Genomic DNA, 21722 nt, shown 5'->3' on the forward strand with positions numbered 1-21722 from the left:
CATTCATACAAACACATAGTTTTATTTATTAAAGGGTCCACACAGACTCCCTACCTTTCTCTGTGATGACTCAAGTGGGCCCTCTCCCTGGTGAGCAGTGGGTTGTGAGTCTTGTAGTGATCCTGATGCTGTTAATGTTATCTCAGTCAGGCAGGGCAAAATCACAATGAAATGCATTTAAAAATAGGGGAAGCAGCAGCAGTGGCAGGAGTAATTGAACTATTATTACTATTTTTCAAGGTGGGTGAACAAGCAGATGACCAACAGCACCACGAGAACCACCACATTCAAGAATACTTCTACAAAGACTTAAAGACCTGTGTAGGCAGAATTTACTTTTGCTGTAAACTACAGCCACACACTGTGTGTAGTACTGTGCAGGAGGAGAGTGCTCACTAGCTGCAGGAGAAAATACTGGCCTGCTGGCTCGGTAGCTCATAAGCAGACATAAAAGTGTTATGTCTGCAGTGGTGTGGGAAACAGAATTATCATCACTGGATTCATCACCGCCAGGGGCGGACTGAGAGAGTCCTGGGCCCTCGGGCAAAATTAGGACCTGGGCCCCCTCCAGATATATATATATATATATATATATATATATACACACACTGTTGTAGATGTACCTTGTATTTGCATGTAAAGTGAATGTATGTTTCTGTGTATACTTACTGTAAGTCGTGTTGAAATATTAGGATTCAAAATATATTTGAGGGTGTAAGGGGGCCAGCAGGGGGTATGGGGTTTGTTAGTGCTAGAGGGGCGGTAGGGGGACAGCGGGGGGTCTGCTGGGGCTAGAGGGTCGGCAGGGGGTCTGCTGGGGTAGCAAAGGGTAGAGGGGCTGTAAGGGATAGGGGCTGTGGTGGGTATAGGGGTTGTAGTAGGTAGAAAGGCTGCAGGGGTAAGGGAGTACCAGGGAGTAGGGGGCCAGCAGGGAGTAAGTGGGTAGTCGGGCAGCAGGTGGGTAGGGGGGCCAGCAGGAGGTAGGGGGACAAGCAGGAGGTAGGGTGGGCAGCACCAGGTAAGGGGGCCAGCAGGGAGTAGGGGACAAAGGGGCAGCAGGGGGTAGAGGGGAAGCAGGGAGTAGGGTGTGTGCTGGGGCTAGAGGGGGTCTTCTGGTGCTATAGGGTTGACAGGGGGTCTGCTGGGGCAGCAGAGGGTAGAGGGGCTGTAAGGGGTAGGGGCTGGGGTGGGTATAGGGGTTGTAGTAGGTAGAAGGGCTGTAGGGGTAAGGGCTGCTGGGGGTTGAGGGGCATCAGGGGCTTAAGGGGCAGCGGGGAGTAGAGGGGCAGCGGGGAAGCAGGGAGTAAGTGGGTAGAGGGGCAGAAGGAGGTAGAGGGGACCGCAGGGGGTAGGGGGTGCCAGCAGGGGGTAGGGTGGTGCCAGCAGGGGGTAGGGGAGTGCCAGGAGGGGTAGGGGAGTGCCAGCAGGGAGTAAGGGGCAGCAGGGAGTAGGGGGCAACCAGCAGGGAGTAGGAGGGCCAGCAGGAGGTAAGGGGGCCAGCAGGGGGTAAGGGGGCCAGCAGGGGGTAGGGGGCAAAGGGGCAGCAGGGGGTAGAGGGGTAGCATTAAGTAGGGGGCACAGTATAAGGTAGGGGGGCCAGCATGAGGTGGAGGGGCAGCAGGGGGCAAAGGGGCAACAGAGGGTAGAGGGGCTGCTGGGGTAGATGAGTAGCAGGGGGTAGAGGGGCAGCAGTGGATAGGGGGCCAGCAGGAACTAGAGGGGCAGCAGGGAGTGTGGGGCAAAAGGGCAGTAGAGGGTATAGGGGCTGTAGGGGTAGGGGCTGTGGTAGGTATAGGGGTTGTAGTGGGCTGCTGGGGGTAGAGGAGTAGCAGGGGGTAGAAGGGCAGTAGGGAGGCAGCAGGAGGTAGAGGATTGGGGGCTGCACGGAGCTGCCTGATCAGCACTACAGACAGCTCTCCTGCAATGCTCACCAGTCAGGCACAGTGAGAGACAGCATAGTGGGTCTTTAGGAGGGCCCTTTAGCTGTCTCTGACTGTGCCTGCCCGAACATGGGGGATATGTATTTGGTAACAGGGGCCCGCGGAGTGCCGTGCGGGCCCCTGACTGACTACATGCAGGCTGGGGAGATTGTTTAACTCCCCAGCCCAGCTATTACTTTATTGCATGGCAGGCAGGCGGGCAGGCCCCCTAGAGCGATTTGCCCATGACCGATTTGCCCGAGTGCTCAGTCCGCCCCTGATCACCGCCACCATCACCTACAACAGATATTAGTGACAATTTCTTGGAACTCTGTGCTAGTCCTCACTAGTGGTTCAGATGACCCCTCCACAAACAGCAAAACAAAACAACTACGTTGTTAAGTGTAAAATATCGATTACTTAACTTCAATTAGTCTGTAGCCTCCCACGATCGTTATCCACCAAAAAACGATCATATATATGTATAGAACCACAAGCAGAAGTGGGATACGGCTGTACAGTCTATATAGGGAACATACAAGGAAAAACAATAGTGTGATACAGTATATACAGTGAAAATGTGCGCTTAAATGGATGCACTCACGAGATAGTAAAGGTAAAACAGCATTCAAGGTGCCTCCCCAGGGAGTATGGGGGGATGCTGGTATCCTTCGGTAGTGTCTAGCAGCCAAATGGGACACAGGACTCCAGGTGAGTAATGGTAGAAAATATTTGTAGTTTTATTTTCTTTAAAAGGTGATACAACACCAAGCAGATAAAATATAAAAGTGCAGCAGTAGGTCCAACGCGTTTCGTTCAACACAGGAACTTCATCAGGGACCGCACAGTAAAACAAATCAACAGCAATATTGCAGATTGTAAAAAAATACACACCCCTCCACAAAGTAGGCTCTACTCACTCTGCTTGAGTTGCTTCTTGGGGGCCCCTAGCTGTGGTAGAAGGAGCTGCAGTGCCAGTGGAAGTGGCAGCACAAGTTGTTGCAGCATGAAAAGAATTGGGAAAAAAACAATTGCCTCCTGGGCAAGGGAGGACTGACAACTCACAGGGCCCTCGGGTAATGGGAGATCAAGGGCCTCCTCCTGGTGCAAGGTTTTCTGGTCACTACTACTCTTCTCCCCCTTCTTTGTGCCGCTCTCACATAGATATTATGTGTGTGCTACCCAGCATTCAGAATGGCTGTGTGAGAGCAACAAAATCATGACTCATGACAATCATACCACACCCACAGGGCCCCAAAACAGGGCCAAATATACTTAGGGGGTTATTCCAACCAAAAAACAGTGTTTTTAATAAAACTATGTTTCTGGGTGGAATAACCCTTGCTGGCACCCCACCTCCCCCATTAAAATAAGTAAATAAAGCTAATTTAATTGCATGCTTCCACTGTGTTTGCTGACGACATCACAAGAAGTGTTCCCCACATGTGCAATCATACAAGTAACCTCCAAACACACGTGCTACTTGTGGGGTTGCATGTGTGGGATGCCGCTAGTGATATTGTATTCCTAAATGTCAACGTGTTGTGTTAACATTAAGCAATTGTCTTGTTTTACATATTATACAGTATTGCAGATTATGTTGGTGCTATAATAATAATAACAACAGAGTATTTAACCCCTTAAGACCGCAGGGCGTTCTATGCCATCCTTATTTATATGGCTCTAAACGCCGCAGGGCGGCATAGAACGCCCTGCGATCTTTTCTACTTACCCGGTCGCTGGCGATCCCACGCCGGCGATCGCGGTATGGGGACTTACCTGGGAGCCCAGGGAGTCCCCCTCCATCCTCTTCGGCCCCCCTGGGCCATGTAATCGCGAGGTCCTTGCGAGGACCCCGCGATCACATGGACGGCATAGCCTTCCAAGGCATTGCCAGCAGGGGGAGTGCCTGTAATGACAGGTACTCCCCCTGCTGAATGAAAATAAAATAAAATAAGTTAAATCAGTGTAAAATTAAATAATATATACTTAGATCATATATATATTTATTATATATATGATCTAAGTATATATATACACATATACACACATACACATAAATATACATACACTGTCTACGTGTATTTTAATATTAATATATACATAATTACATATATATATATATATTAATATCAAAATACACGTACAATGATATTGATTAAATATATATATAATTTTCATTATATATATATATATACCGTATATACTCGAGTATAAGCCGACCCGAATATAAGCCGAGGCCCCTAATTTTACCCCAAAAAACTGGGAAAACTTATTGACTCGAGTATAAGACTAGGGTAAGAAATGCAGCAGCTACTGGTAAATTTCTAAATAAAATTAGATCCTAAAAAAAATATATTAATTGAATATTTATTTACAGTGTGTGTATAATGAATGCAGTGTGTGTGTATGAATGCAGTGTGTGTGTGTATGAATGCAGTGCGAGTGTATGAATGCAGTGTGAGTGTATGAGTGCAGTGTGTGTATGAGTGCAGTGTGAGTGTATGAGTGCAGTGTGTGTGTGTGTGTGTGTGGTGCAGAGCCTTGGTGGGGGGTGGGCAATTTTTTTTATAATTTTTTTTTATTATTTTAATTTTTGTTTTATTATTATTTATTATTATTTTTATGTATTTAATTTAATTATAATTTTTGTATTATTATTTATTATTGAATTATTATTTTTTTATTATTATTAATTACTATTTTTTCGTCCCCCCTCCCTGCTTAATACATGGCAGGGAGGGGGGCTCTCCTTCCCTGGTAGTCCAGCATTGGTAGTTCAGTGGGGGGAGAGGGGCGCTGGCAGAGCTGTAACTTACCTGTCCTGCAGCTCCTGTCAGCTCTCTCCTCCTCCGCGCCGTCCGTGCAGCTCCCTCTGTCAGCTCACAGTGTAAGTCTCGCGAGAGCCGCGGCTCTCGCGAGACTTACAGTGGGAGCTGACCGAGGTGCTGAAAGGACGGCGCGGAGGAGGAGAGAGCTGACAGGAGCTGCAGGACAGGTAAGTTACAGCTCTGCCAGCCCCCCTCTCCCCCAGTCTGTATTATGGCAATGCAAATTGCCATAATACAGACTATTGACTCGAGTATAAGCCGAGTTGGGTTTTTTTAGCACAAAAAATGTGCTAAAAAACTCGGCTTATACTCGAGTATATACGGTAATAAAAAATAAATAAATATATAAATACATTAAAAAATAAAATTAAAAAATAATACAAAATAAATAGATACAAAATATATATACATGCGTAATTTCGTTCTAACTGTATTTTAAAATTAATATATATTAATTTTTATTATCAAAATACATATGATATCAAAATACATGTAGAACGAAATAATATAATATCTATATACATAAGTATATACGTATATATCACTATATATACCTATATATAAATAAAAATAATTTGAAAAAATGATATACATATATATATATATATATATAATTCTACGTATATATTTATGTAATAATTTTACATAATTAAGTCATTTTATTAATTACAATTTGCAGGACCTGCCTGACAACCCGGGCCGAAAGTATAGGGAATTTAATTTTCTAGCACTATATTTAACCCTGTAACTTTCCAAGACACCATAAAACCTGTACATGGGGGGTACTGTTTTACTCGGAAGACTTCGCTGAACACAAATATTAGTGTTTCAAAACAGTAAAATATACGGGGGCGGGGCCGGACCGCCGTGCTGACCGGTCGCATGGCGGAGGGGCTCCAGAGGAATCGGGCCTTTAAGCCTCAATAGGCAGCTCTTCTTCCTCGATCAGAGCCTGAAAATATTCACACAGCTGTGGGAAAGGTAACAGACCCCGAGATCGGGAGTTTCGGGCCCCCCGCGGGGGGCACGGGACTTCGGAGGCTGCGGCCTACACTGGGGGAGCGGGATAGACGGCTGCTGCCCCGTCTCCCTCCCCACGCGATGGCTTGTTGGGCGCTTGCCTGCCTCGTCCCCCCGCCTCTGGGCCGGGGGGGTCATCCCTGTCCCCACTGGGACGAACTTGAGCTGACTAAAGGGTGCTGAACACCCAAGGCCCACAGTGCAAGATGGCGGCGGCTGAGAGCACCTTACTTCTAAACAAAGGACGGTGCAGCGAACACAGCGACGAATCCACCGCTGCCCCAGCTGGGGAGAGAAAGTGACCAAGAGAGCCACCGGACCGTTTGCCCGCAATACGCGCCCCCCTGGTGGAGACAGGAGTAGGAGGGGAATTATGAGCCCACTGAGCTGGCTCACGAAGCATGTAACAAGTTGGCCAAGCATCTAACTTGGCTGACTACCAAGCAACAAAACGAAATGCCTTATTACCACCCAAAGATACACCAGTGACATCTGGAAGAGCCTGTAGTCCCATTTCATCTTGCACCATGCCGATCTGCTGTGGAGACCTGCCATGGACTGTAAGTCCCAAGCGACATCATCTGCCCAATCTATACAAGCACAGAATCTTCCACAGCCAGACACAGACCGGGCTTTACAAGAGACAACTGCTCAACACATGCCACCTAAGAACTGACACTCTTGGACGAAACATGCAGCCATACCTTACCCCTACCCACTTCTCTCTGCCGGGTCTCTCACGGACACATGTAATAGCATAGACCGCTCGCCCCAGTGGTTTTCACTTTAAGCCTGTTTCACTTAAAATGCATGTTATGCTATTTGCCCTCTTCTCTACTCGCCTAGAATGAGCACAGCAGCACTAGCATTTACCGAGCAATTACATACCTAAGCCTGGCTATATTAATGCTGATTCTCGCTAATTAATTAATATGCATACCCTGTATCTCTCAACTCATATCACATGTCTAGATAACACTCTACCCGAGCATTGCCACTTGCGAAACAGACATGTAGGTGTAGTTTCCTTCCTGTTTTACTCCACATATAGAGTGTGCATGTATAGCCTAAACTTATTCCTGATGTTAAAAGAAAAGTGCCAATGTTTCTGATACCATGCCAATGTTTTATTATCTCTGTTTTTGAATAGCTTGCAACTACTGTTGTGGTAACGCAAGCTCGTCTGTTATAACGTGCACTACAAAAATAAAGAATTAAAAAAAAAACAGTAAAATATATTACAACGACGATATCGTCAGTGACAGTGAAATTTTTTGCATTTTTCACACACAAATGGCACTTACACTGACGATATAATTGTTGTGATATGTTTTACTGTTTTGAAACACTAATATGTGTGTTCAGCGAAGTCTCCTGAGTATATCAGTACCCCTCATGTACAGGTGTTATGGTGTTTTCAAAAGTTACAGAGTCAAATATAAGGCTTGTGTTTCAGTTTTTTCACATAAAATTCGCCAGGTTGCCTTTGAGACCGTATGGTAGCCCAGGAATGAAAATTACCCACATGATGGCATACCATTTGCAATAGTAGACAACCCAGGGTATTGCAAATAGGGTATGTTCAGTTTTTTTAGTAGCACTTAGTCACAAACACTGGCCAAAATTTGCGTTCAAATTTGTTTTTTGCATTTTCAAATATTTTTTTTTTTAATTTTTTTTAAATTTTTTATTTTTGTCGTGCACGGAAATACATCAGAGTCTGCGTTGCCACAACAACTAACACATACTCTTTTGTGTACATCAGGATACAACAGTGGTGTAGCGTGAGTAAATATGGCACATTTTGGTATATAATAGATTCAAGATACAAGATACAGCATAACATATGAGTCAACTTATTACCTGGTACTTTTCTGCGTACCTTTCTAGAGCTTGTACGTGTGTACATGAGAGGTCAGGTCGTGATGAAGTGGCCTAGCGTCGTCTGCTTTACATTATTATAGGGAGTATATGTATGCTGCTTAGAGTGAGGGCTGGTTAGGGTGAGAGACTTCTCTGTGTGTGTGGCACGTCATAAAACAAGAGATATAACATATTAACATAACAGAGAGCGTAACAGTACATGCTGAAATGTCATAACGAGTGATGGCGTAGGGGTCGGTGTGTGTCCTCGTGAATTACTAGGGCTATGTGTTAGCGCTGTTTGTCGATTTTGAAAAGGTACATCTATTTCAACCCTGTGTAATGTGGAGCCTAGGGGTGCACGCCGCTAAGTCGCTATAGCGCTAGTCGCGGCATGGAGTGGGTTAGCTATTGATGGCTCCATGTGTGCTCGTCCCCATGTCCCAGGGGTGAGGGGGGGGGGGGTTATCACCGGAGCAGTTAAGGTCAGCCCTGTGAGGGTGTTTTCTCCGCCTTCGGGGAGCAATGTGTTGCAGTTTCTAGAGCATAGTGAAAATTAAAGTAAACTTATTAAACAGAATTAAGAGAGAGAGCAGTTGATCGCACGGGCGGTGCTGAAGAGGTGGCCCATTTCATGTCTGTGGAGGTCCCGTCGTTCTGGATCGAAAGACTGTCTCTTTGTCCGCTGTCTTCGGTTGAGGGCGAGGATGTGGAGCTGTCGTGTCGCTTTGACTTGAGAGTCCCAGTATGCCCAGTATAGTGTGACCGTCTTGGGGGGTCGTAGCCTTGTGTTGTTCTCCATTTACAGTCACCCATAAGGTTCTGGGGGTTGCCCATTTGTAAGGTATTCCAACTGTGTGAAGTGGTTTGGTTACCGGTTGCATGTCCCTGCGCCACAGGAGTGTGGATCTGCTTAAGTCCTGAAAACATGAGAGTCGGCAAGACTCAAATTCCAATGGGGTCTTCCCCCGAAGTGCCGCCAGCAGCCCAAGCTTGTCTGACATTGTTTGACATCTGAGTATAATGTCCCTTGGGGCTGCGCTGGGGGCCTGTGGCGATTTGGAAATCCTGTATACCCCATCAAATATAAAAGATTTAGCCTGCCTTGTCGGCAATACCTCTGACACCAGGCGTCTAATGTAGTGGGGCAGTTCCTCTAGTGGTACGGTCTCCAGTACCCCTCTGATTTTTATATTTTTGCGTCGGCTCCTGTCGTCCAGTAAATGGACTTGGTTGGAGAGATTTTCTTGGGCGGTGTGCAGTTGTCGAATCTTGTTGTCCATTGTGTGTATGCTGTGTTTTAAGTCTGTTATGTCCCCCTCTGTTGCTTGAGTGCGTGCTGTCACTGCTTGCACTTGTGTGGTGAGCGTTGCCAAGTCTGCTTCCCACATTTGTTTAAGATTGCGTTGGAGGCCTGACAGCATATTCTGGATGTCTCCCTTCGTGGCTGGGGTGCTGTCCTCTGGTGCCTGTGAGAGTTCTGGTCTATATGGGCCTGGTGGGGGACTTTCATGGATATAGTCCTCGTCTGAGGGCGCAGGTGAGGCCTCACGGGGAGTGGGTGCTTTTACCGCCCTGGGCATTTGTAGCAGTTGGCCAATGTCCTGCCGTGATTTTGTTGTGACTGGGGTCGGTTTTGGGGTTTTCCGTCCCATCTCACCTGCGTTATGCTGGCTGATCTGTTGGTCTGCTGTGGGAGGTAAGTGCCACGGCCAGTCCCACTCCACTCGGTCTCCGTGCTGTCCGCCCGTGCGGTAGACCTTAACGCCTCGTTTTCGGGATTTCACTCCGGGTGCCGCAAAAAATGGCATCAGCCTAGCTGGTAAGTCTGCCCGTATGCTGCGGTATCTGTTAAGACCACGGGTGTCGCTTTGTGGTCCCGATGTCGGCGGATTGCCGTTTATTTTCTCGGAGCTCCGAGAAATGGCGTCTGCTCCGGTGCGGTGTTAGGCTCCGCCCCCCCATTTTCAAATATTAACACTAACTTTGGCCAGTGTTTGTGACCAAGTGGCTACTAAAAAAGACTGGACATACTCCATTTGCAATACCTTGGGTTGTCTACTTTTGCAAATGGTATGCCATCATGGGGGTAATTCTTATTCCTGGGCTACCATATGGTCTCAAAGGCAACGTAACCAATCTGGCGAATTTCAATGTGAAAAAACTGAAATATGTAACACGCTATATTTGACCCTGTAACTTCCCAAAACACCATAACACCTGTACATAGGGGGTACTGTTTTACATGTGAGACATCGCTGAATACAAATATGTGTATTGTATTGCAGTAAAAGCAAACAGTATTTTGACATTCACAGTTAAAATGTCACGTAGAACTAAAAAAAGCTATATATATATATATGCAGTATTGGTGGGACGCTGCTTGTGATGTGAATGCTTAGGGAGGCTGCATGTGCTTGTATATGGGTGGGGATTCTGCTTGTCGGATTGTGTGTAAACAGTGAGGCACCATATGGGTTTGCATGTGTGGATGGGGCTGTTTGCACTGCAGTATGTGAGTGGAGAGGGCTGGTTGTGTTGCAGTGTATGTGGGGTAGATGTATCTGGGGGTTACTGAGGCTGTAGTGTGTGTGTGTGTGTGGGGGGGGATATAGAGATTGCAGTTCGTGTGCAAGTAGGATAGGGGCTGCAGTAGGTGCAGGGGTGCATAGGGGCTGTAGTGAGTAAAGGGAGCAGAGGGACTGTAGTGGGCACAAGAGGGCATAAGGGCTCTAGTGGGCTCTGGAGTGGGATAGAGACTGTGGTGGGTGCAGGGTGGCTGAGGTGGATACAGGGAGGGATAAAGGCTGAGGTGGCTGCAGGAAGGGCATAGGGGCCATAGTAGGTGCAGAGGGGCAGTGGTGGGCGCATGGGGCAGAGGAGCTGTAGTGGGCACAGATAGGAATAGGGGGAGTAGTGGTTGTAGGTAGAGATATAAGCTGTAGTAGGTGCAGAAATGCATAGAGGCTGTAGTGGGTATATGGAGGGGTAGAGGCTTAGGGACTGTGGTTAATGCCTAGGGGCTGGGCTGAATACAGGGAGTGATAGAGGCTGAAAATGATGTAGGTGAGGAATGTGGCCGTGGTTGGTTCAGGAAGTGATGGGGCTGTGGTAGGTGCAGGGGGGCATAGGGGCTGTAATGGGCACAGGGGATCATAGGGGCTGTAGTGGGTGCAGAGAGGGATAGGGGCTGTGGTGGGTACAGGGAGGGATAGGGGCTGGGCTGGATACAGGGAGTGATAGAGGCAGAAAAGGATGTAGGTGAGGAATGTGGCCGTGGTTGGTTCAGGAAGTGATGAGGCTGTGGTGGGTGCAGGGCGGCATAGGGGCTGTAATGGGCACAGGGGATCATATGGACTGTAGTGGGTGCAGAGAGGGATAGGGGCTGTGGTGGGTACAGGGAGGGATAAGGGCTGAGGCGGGTGCAGGGAGGAATGGGAGCTGTGGTTGGTAGAGGGAGGGATGGGAGTATTGGTGGATGCAGGTGGCTGTGTTGGGGGCAGGGAGGCTGAGGCGGGGGAAAGGAAGACATGAAAGCTGCAGTGGGTGCAGGGGGCTGCGGTGGGTACAGGGAGACATTGAGGTTGATGTGGGTGCAGGGAGGCTAAGATGGGTATAGGGGCATATGAAAGCTGAGGTGGGTGCAGGGATGGTTGGGCAAGGTTTCTGCTCCTTATGTTCAAAGTAGTCTGCTGGAGAGGTAGAAGTGATGCCATTTCCCAACTCCTGGCCCCCACCTCCTTCTCCTCAAGGAGAGCATCGCACAGCGGGAGGAGACCTGGCAGCAAGAATTGAAATATCGCTGCCAGTTCTCACTGAGAATGAGGGGGGAAGGGTCACTTACAGTGCAATATGTTGCAGTGGCCCCACAACTTGTAGCTGTAATATTTGAGGAATTATGTTTTTCTGGCTGAGGAGATCTCTGATCCCTTCAGCCAGAGCATCGCTGTGCAGCAGGGCACCCAGCTGCCTCCGGCCCTTGATCAATGACCGATCTGTCCAAGTGGTCAGTCCGCCCCTGCTCCTAGGTATTGAATCAGACATAATAGACATGCTGCTAATCTAACTATCCTAAGGCTGAAAACAACTAATAGCGGTGGCGATGGTGGAGACAATGCTGGCAGAGGTGCCAGTGAACCTCAGAGCTGAGGAACAGGTGTTCCAACTCTGATAAGCCATGGCTGCTTATGTTGGACTGTGGAGCTGGACCCATTCCCCTACCCTCCCTCATTATTGGCCTAGGATTAGTACTTGACATTGATGATTGTATGTTTATTTTTCTTGTTACATATACGATATATGAATGATTGTATATTGTGTAAATTAACACAACTTTATTTAGCCAAAATAGGTGTTTGTGTTACAAAATGGGTTACAGTGGTACAGTGCACATATACTTACACAGCAAATGCTGGGATGAACACAGAAAGAAAACCACACTAGGATCAATGACAAAATGCCTGCCACTCTCCTGTCTCCCACTCAACGTTTTTTCTTCTGTGAGTAGTTGTTCTTAAAGCCAAGCATGGTTGGAATCTGCAGCAATCACCTAAATGCTTTTGGAGTCCAGATTAGAATCAGAGCTTTTGCATCTGAATCCTTTTCAAAACATAGAATTCTGAAGATCTGGTTTTACAGAAATTCTGAACCGAATGCATCCAGAGGATGCACATTTATAAATTATCGCTCACTTGAAACATAGAAACATAGAAACATAGAATGTGACGGTAGATAAGAACCATTCGGCCCATCTAGTCTGCCCAGTTTTCTAAATACTTTCATTAGTCCCTGGCCTTATCTTATAGTTAGGATAGCCTTATGCCTATCCCATGCATGCTTAAACTCCTTTACTGTGTTAACCTCTACCACTTCAGCTGGAAGGCTATTCCATGCATGCACTACCCTCTCAGTAAAGTAATACTTCCTGATATTATTTTTAAACCTTTGTCCCTCTAATTTAAGACTATGTCTTCTTGTTGTGGTAGTTTTTCTTCTTTTAAATATAGTCTCCTCCTTTACTGTGTTGATTCCCTTTATGTATTTAAATGTTTCTATCATATCCCCCCTGTCTCGTCTTTCCTCCAAGCTATACATGTTAAGATCCTTTAACCTTTCCTGGTAAGTTTTATCCTGCAATCCATGAACCAGTTTAGTAGCCCTTCTTTGAACTCTCTCTAAGGTATCAATATCCTTCAAAAGATTTGGTCTCCAGTACTGTGTACAGTACTCCAAGTGAGGTCTCACCAGTGTTCTGATGGCAGCAGGATTGTTGTTAGTCCACCTCCTATCTCAGTAGCCAGGATGGAAAGCGAGGCAGCGGCCGTCCGCCCCACTCCCCTCCCATGTAGGCCTCAGTCCCCTAGCCCCGGGGTATCTCACCAGGACCCAGATTCACCCGATATCAGGTGCTCCAGCTGCACCGGGACACTCCAGGGCCATGTACCATGAACTTCCATGGGGTTCCGAGATGATTAAGGTGGGTATTTACCCATTTTTAGTTGAATTCCTCAGGAGCCATGGTGACTTGCAGCCTGATAGCATGGCTGCCCGGCCCCACCCCCTTCAGTTGCTAGTTTTTTTTTTTTCATATATTCTTTATATTTGAGTGCATGAGTGAACAAAACAGCTTACTCTGCCACAATAGCTTTCGTAAGCATGGTCATAATACAGTGATTCACAGCTATGGCATTTCTCAGTTGCTAGTTTTAACAATTTATTAAATATACCCCCTTGTGCCACATGGGAGGTGTGGCATGGGATGGTCTCAAACCTCCCTTGTAGTGATATTTGGGTCCTTTTAACCCCCATAGGCTTTTTATTTATTTAGTTTGAACTATTTAATGTGTGACCAGATTTGCCATTCTGATTTGATGAAGGTGAGAGTGACTGGACGTGGTATTAATATACACTCACATCCCTTTCATCTCTTGTTTCTGCTCACATTAATTTGTCATTTATTTGCACATCACTGCCACTCCACATAGCTCACACTCTTTAATTTGTTTTATAAAAAACAAAGTATGGAAGAAAATTAATCAGAATATATCAAACACTGTCACTGTGCATAGTAAAAGGGTGAATTGGTTAGAATCAATAGATGTTGGTTGCCCACAATACAATTTCCTGCAACATCCTGTTTAAATTGTTCCATTGTGATTTCTATTCTGATCCAGTATCTGAATTTTCTGCAAATACTTAGTATCTGCTTAGTAAATATGGAGGCTATTATCAGTAACAGTAGCAATGCTGGCCATAATCCTAATCACTGCAAGCACAGCAGGAGTTACTGGGAGTTGAAGATATTTCTTCTGTAAGAAGTTAACTGTTATACTATATATTTAACACAAGCAGGATGAAGCTGGATAACTGAGTCTGTAGTTAACATACAAACAGCCCAAATATAAAATATATATATATAAACACCACGGTCTAATTTTACAGGGGAGCTGATGGTATGAGGTTCCACCTCTACTTAAAGTTTAAACATTAAAATGTACATATTGGGCAAACCCCACACAGGGAATGCCAAATAAACACAGCATCACCCTTCAAGATAAATAAAATTGCAGTACCGTTATTTTTTTCATTTTAAAAATACAGATCAAGGGGTGACCACCACACCTGGAAATCAGGGACCAGGGTCTCAGATGAAGTACTAAACGCACAAGATGTATATGACTGTGTCTAGGTGTCCCGGCGTGTGGTCCCTCCCCTCCTGTTGATATATAGAAAAAAAGATACTGCAATTTTATTTATCTTGGAGGGTGACATTGTGTTAATTTGGCACTATAGTAACTCCATTCTGTATTAAACCATTTTCGTGCAGTTTAACACTATATAAGGATCCTGGTCACTCACAGCCCGGCTCCCTACTGGAGGTGTGGCTGTGGCATATTACATACTTCCTTTTACCCATACCAGCATTGGGATCTCTGACACTTAGCCAATTACAGCTGCCCATTACTGTTCAGGCAAATACTTCCTTATTAGTAAATTCAACAATTACAAACTTAGTTTGCACAATAAGGCGCTTAGTGAATAAAAGATAAAGAATAAATATAGTTGAAAGCAGCTGTATAAAACTCAGTGGATATCCCAAAAAATCGACAAGAAAATGAACAAAAAAACAAAACTAAAACTTGTTGTTTAGGTGATATACCACCCACCTCCTAAACAACTGTGAGTGCAGCACTTAAATGTTTGTATAATGACTTACCCCTCAAAGTTTTAGTTTTTTTTTCATTTACATAAAATGAAAACAAATGATACAAAATAGTGTGATATTGTATACAAAGTCTCGGAAAGTAAAAATAAAATCAAATAAAGTAGATGTGCATCCAACTCACATTTGTTAGAGCCTTTTGATGGTATAGACTCTAAACAAAACGACCTCTGTGCCTTAAATAGGTGGCAACATCTACCTTCTTCTGAAACCAACTGGTTAGGATATCTTCTTCATAAAAGGTGTATATATGAAATAAATAAAAACAGCAATCTGGGTGCAATCAATTTATAATTGGTAGATCTGTATCCCAACTGGTATATAGAATTGCTCGCCTTTTTTGGAGCCTATTATATAATGGGCTCCAAACTTACAGCTTGTTGTCAAATTTCAGGGTGACATCCCCTTATGAGAACCAGGAAAAATATATGCTTCCAGGATTGTACTGGGAAAGTTAATTCAGTAAAAAGGGGATTTATTTCAATATATATTAAAAACAACTAGTGTGAATTGATATAAAAACAAATAATTCAAAAGTCTGAAGAATCTCATCCTTGTATCTCGTCCAACTCTAATCCAAGACGCATTTCGCGATAGGGCTTCCTCACTTGATGTGAGCATTAGGCATGTGCAATTCGTTTAGTTCTGAATGTACATTCGGATGAATTTCGTGCCATTCGGACATTCGGATGCTTAAGAATGTCTGACATTCGAATTGTCGAAATTACAAAGTGACAAATTTCCGAAGTGCTGAACCGAACCAAATTGCTGAAGTCCTGAATTGTCAAAGTTCTGAATTGGGTTAGGGTAAGAGGTTAGGGTTAGTAGTAGGGTTAGGGGTTAGGGTTCAAATTGCCTAATTGCCAAAGTCCTGAAGTGCTGTGCTGAACCGAACTGAATGCCATTGATCCGAATTGCCAAAGCAGACCAGTTTTTTTACCCGTATTTCTGAAATGACATAACTCAAAATCCTCATTTAGACCCAAAGGGCTCAGAGTGCTAAGGTTAAAAATTCATCTCATCTCACATTTTCCTAACTTTTTTTTATTATGCCTTCTCCTCTCCAGCTCACTTTAATTTTTTTTATAACAATACATTTTAAAAAAAGTGGGTCGCTTTTATGTATAGATTTAAAGTGACATGAAACTCTATGTTTTTATATTGTGTATATGTTCATTCATTCTGACACGTAGGGGAAGTTGTGTCCTCCCCACAAAGCATAAACACGTACAGGTAAGAAGATATATGACATTCTTAGAGAATGTCAGTACTCATCTCTTTTATTTTATATATTTTTTTTATCATGTGGATCCTCAAAAAATTACGTAAGAATAACATTTATTCCTCATATTTACCAACATATTGTATACGTACATAACATATTCCTACATTATTATCCAATGCACTTATTTTGTTTTGACAGTCTACAATTATTTTATATTGGTTTGTTTTTAGCTAATTGATAGATATAGTGCAATATATACCACATTTGACATCACATGATCATTCCTATTTTGTGTTTTTTTGTTGTTGTGCCATATAGTCTGATGTTACTAGCTGAGTGTCATATATTTCTAAGTTCTGGTCCCTGACCTCAGGTTAAGGTCAGCTGGCTGAGGTGGGCAGTGTATATTGGGTTTCAGACTGGTACTTGTCCCCTTCCCCCCAACAATCACACACCCCACCTAAATACAGCCACTCCCTGGGAAAATTGAACCACTTTCTGTGTGTCTCTCATGTGAAATGTGTTTGTGGGACGCTGGGATGTTCCCATGAACCGCAGCCTATTTCAGAAAGCATAGTGTGTCCATCTGTGGGGGGGAGGAGAGAAGGTACAGAGGGACCAGGAGAACAGGCTACACCCAGTCTGGACCTAATTGGAAGCAGGTGATAAATTGCTGAATTCTACAGCTTTGATTTTCAGCCTGGGATTTCTCCGTCATCCCTTCTAATGTTCTCCCTCTTCAGTGCTGAGAGACCGCAGCTAGCCTGAAATAGACCTCAGCCATGTGGAGGGACGTGACGGTGAGGAGACCTGGAAGGACCACGTGTGACCAGCCTGGGGTCTGATCTGAACTAATAAAGTACATGGTATGAGCAGGGAGTGACTGAGGACCTCTTCCTCTTAAAGAAACCTCCACCCGGGGTAACACAGCACCAACATTCTATTTAAGAACCTTAAAGATCCCCCACTGTCTCTCTGCATTCTGTACACCCCTCCCCCACCACCTGTCGCATGCGCCCCAGCTGCTGTTCAGCACCATAGCCATGGACAGCTCAGCTGGAGCTCTCAGATCTCAGCCTTCCATGGGCTGTGCCCTCCCATGGTCAGAGATGCAGACACACCACACGTCACAAGGTCTGTACTCACAGAAATGTCTTTACTCATAATGATCATGGCTTGAGTGACCACACACGTAAATGCAGGGAAGATACAAGACAAAGCTGCCCTAAAATCTAACAAAACTATTGAGTTTCCCCTTTTAGGTTCATACTTATTTGCAGCCGAGCAATGGTTGCTCCCATAATACTCAGACAGCCAAATGTGTGGCTGGTTATTAAAGGGTTTGTAGCCAAATATAGATGAGGTGTGGATTAGCCATTACTGTTCTGTAAATAACGTTTTTCAAACTCGGTAACATGAAAGTACAACCTGCTGTATATATTCTATTAGTGAACTGCAACTCCCAGCACGTTGTTTGCTGAGTTGGAATGACATGGGTTAAAGGGTCTCATCCCATAGTACCAGAGTTATATTGTGAATTACCATCCCTAGAACACAAACTGAACATTAAACAAGAATCAGGAATAAACTCTTAGATATTACAAAGTTACAATAAATACTTTATTTACAAAAAAAGAGCACAAATCGCTGAAGAACTATTTACAGATAATATTGGTATAGACTAAAAAATACAACTCTCACGTTATCTCTCTAGGAAAAATAGTTGAAGTGTACAAACAACAACATAAGGCATGTATTTGGCAGTATTGTAAACCTGTGCAGTGCAGACTGATTTAGCCAGATTATTATAACAAAGTAACAGTGATATCATAGATATATAAACCATCCAAAAAATGGACATATAATAGGCGGAATACTCTAACTAACTGCCTTAGGATGGGGGTTGAGAGAGGAGCCAGGAATCATGCATTTTGCTTGATTATCAATTATGAATCATGCTTGAATCATAATCTTAATTCTTCTTGTCTCTTATATCAGTGGAAATATTAGAAGTAATCACTAGACCGCGAATTCTGGCAAGCTGAGAAATGACTATCAAAAAATTAGGCCAATATAATGGCATAGTTTATTAAACATCAAGTTGTAGTGACTTTGAAAAGTCTAGGCAATAATACCTATAATAATATGTAATAAGGAAAGTAGCTCAAAATCTAGCCTACATTTTGCAATCATTTTTTTGTTTCACTACAGTCTGATGGTTAGAGAATAAACCACAATGCCATTTCAGTCTAAAGTTTGCAAGTCAGTTCTCCTCTCACACTGTTCAAAAAATATTCTCATTAGGGTCTTTTAAAAAAAAAAAAAAAATGTAAATGACCAAATAAAATAATATACTTACCATCTAATTCTACGTAGGTTTAAGAGTTATGAAGAGAATAATCAATATTCTATAAAGCCTCTTTTTAATATTGATGAATTTGGTATGAAATAGAATATTAGTTTGTGATAAGGTGTCCTGTGCCTATAGCAGATACGATCTCAGAGTATGTATGTGATAAAATTCATTAAAATTTTAAACATTCTCCTTATAGATTTTTACACGTTCAATTTCTACGTCGGTGCTGTTTGTTAGCTCTATGCTGCACTGTTTTGTGTTACAAAAACTACAAGGAGTCACTGGGGTGTATTTACTGAACAGCGTTTTGTGTGTTGTTGTGAAATAATTTGAATGCCAATTATTCACTAATCTGGGAAGTTTGAAGAGAAATGCAAATTATTGACAAAAACTTTTTTTTATGTATAAGGAACCTAAATAATTAAGTAGCAGTATACCTTTGTATCTGTTTCAATGTATACGCATTAAGACATGCCACATCTATTTGCCCTGGAAAAATACAAAATCACAACACTTTACAGTTTGTAATGATCTGTATACTTGGTTCATGGTTCAAGCTCACTGTGCTTAATAAAAACAGCCAGAACACCAGTGTTAAATACATAAAATGCTTACATAAAATGCTTACAAAAGTAAGTGACTATATAATTCTCATACATAAAGTCAGACATTTACTACATTTTTAAAACTTGCAAGAATTCTGTAGTTTGGGTTCATTTATAGCCAGCTCTGTGCAGAGATTAGCCAGTGATTTAGTGGAATAACAATAACATTTTTATTATTAACATTATTAAGTTATATTTTTATTTGTATTAGGAATGTGTATGAAAAATACCAACTCCGGGGCTGTATTGGATAAACTATGGGGCTGGGAGTATGTATTTTTCACAAATTCAAATGAAGATCTGATAACACTAAAAAAGCATTAATAATAACTGGATCCTGTGCGGTTAAATGAAGTGCATGATTAAATAATGTAAAGTTTACTTAATATGTTGAAAAATAATATGATGTCATAGCTTTGTTATAATTTTCTTGGTTTGGTACTGACTTTGCCCCAGTTCTGCCTATTATATGAGATTAGGGTCTAATATCCCAAATATGCAACATACAATGTGTAAAGAATGCATTTTTGTTTTTGTTTAAAAAGCCTGGTTCCCACCAATGTCCATGTGGGGAGAACAGAAAAAGGCCCTTTGTTGGTGTAAGACCATTCTAATATTTTTCCCAGTGGGACATTTTAATCTAGTGTTATTGGCACACACATATTCAGGTCTTGTGAGCTGCAGAACGATGGGTACATGAATCTAAGTTTCTTTCAGTTTACTTCACAATCACCACTTTAAATAATTGAATCATTGTGTGACTCTACTCAAACTGTAAAATGCAGGTGAGTAGGTGGATACTGTGAATTATGTATACTGTAATATCTTTTTGCAGTAGCCCTTATGTTTGCATTTTTTAAAATGTAATTTATTATTAAAATATAAGCGTATTTACTTATGTTTACTATATATCTGCATGAAAGTCTGAATACAGCTCTGTTAGATATATTAGTTATTCCACTAGATGAGGTGCAATACTGGAGCTTAGTGGAAATTATGGGGGACCTAATGGCACAATTTATGTTTTGCATTATGGTGCAATACCAAAAGAAATTAAGCACATGAATAAATGGGATTATAAATATGGGGTAAAAGGGACACTCCACTGCCCAAATTTAAAAAAAATGAATAAATAAACGAAATCTAAATTTAGTAGATATACCCCCAATGAAAACATGCATGTATTTAGGTATGCATTTTTTCAATAAAGGTATATTTAAAAACAACTTGCAAAAGCTGCAGATCTCTTGTCTACAGTCTTTGCAAGCCCTCCCCTTCTTCCCTATTACAGACTTTCTGTGACTGTCCAATCACAGACTTCCCAATGCATCTCAATGAGAAGTCTTTGCAAGTTCAGTGCTAGTAAGCGAACCAAACAAGGAAGTAACAGGACCTGTAATCTCTTTTTAAAAATCCAGGGGTGTAACCTGCTGCCTCTTGAGTTTAGCTCCACTGAGGTAAACAACTAGTAAGTAACAGACCCTATCTAATTAACAGCTAGGCAGTGTAACAAGATGAATTTAAAAATGTGACAATTTCTATTGAAATCTGCACTTTTTGTAAAAAGAAAAAAAGAGGAAACACTATTCCCACATAAAGCATTTCAGCAATCAAAGGCACTTTAGGTGTTTGGAATGTTGAGATTCTTTACATCATTGAGTGCCGCCTACTAAGCACTGTGTTGTGGTGAACTGACAATATACTGGCAAAATGTAGGACGGATACAGCATGACCAATATTCTGTCAGTTATCAGCGCAACAGAACTCACAATTAAGTGAATAAACCCCACAAGCCTTGTAGGTAGACTATATTTAACATCTTCTAATACTTCACGCCCTTACAGATCACTACATATCCAAACAACCATTTAAAGTTATAATCTTCAACAAATAGCATTCAGAGATCACTGTCATTGTAAAGTGCTGTTTGTTTAAATCAAATATTTTGTTATATTGCTATATTTGTATATGAGATGCTAATTATTTGGTGTGTTGCACCGAGGGTCTGTATAGAAAAGATACATTGGAAGCAATGTCTCCTCACCAGGGGTTTGCTAACCGGTGGCTCTCCAGTTGCGGAAATTCCTCTTCCATTAACTTCTCTTAATATTTTATCTCCTTCCTGTCTTGAAAAACAGATATTGATTTTACTCTTAGTGATGGTAGGAGCAGTGAAATTTGCTGAAAATTGAAAATGGCTGTCCACATGAAGAAGACTGAATTTTTAAAAATATCTGAAAAACTGCTTGAAGTAGCAAATTGCACTTTTAGGTACAACATACTACTGTATTATATACCATTCGGATTTGTCTCCCCTAAATGCCCAATTCAAAGCTGAAATTGCAATGTTGTTATGTATTTTAATTATCGACTTTCTGTTACTACATTAATGATGGTTTGCTCTAAATTGCCTTCTGTGACTACAATACTGGTATGGTTGCAAACACTTTTGAGGCATATTTTCTCAATACAATATCGTCCATATGCCATGCTTTCCTATCTGTTTGTGTACAAAAATAGCTGTGCTTTGTCATAATGTGTATTTTGCAGAAAAATAAGTAATGTCATCTTATTCCATATTGCCTATGATAGTGTTGTGAGGTATTATAATTAACATGGTTTGGCCCAAACCATATGGCTAGTACAGGGGATTACTATCTGTCAGTGCAAGACTATCAGTG

The sequence above is a fragment of the Pelobates fuscus genome, chromosome 1 (genome assembly GCF_036172605.1).
Source record: "Pelobates fuscus isolate aPelFus1 chromosome 1, aPelFus1.pri, whole genome shotgun sequence".
Lineage (NCBI taxonomy): Eukaryota > Metazoa > Chordata > Amphibia > Anura > Pelobatidae > Pelobates > Pelobates fuscus.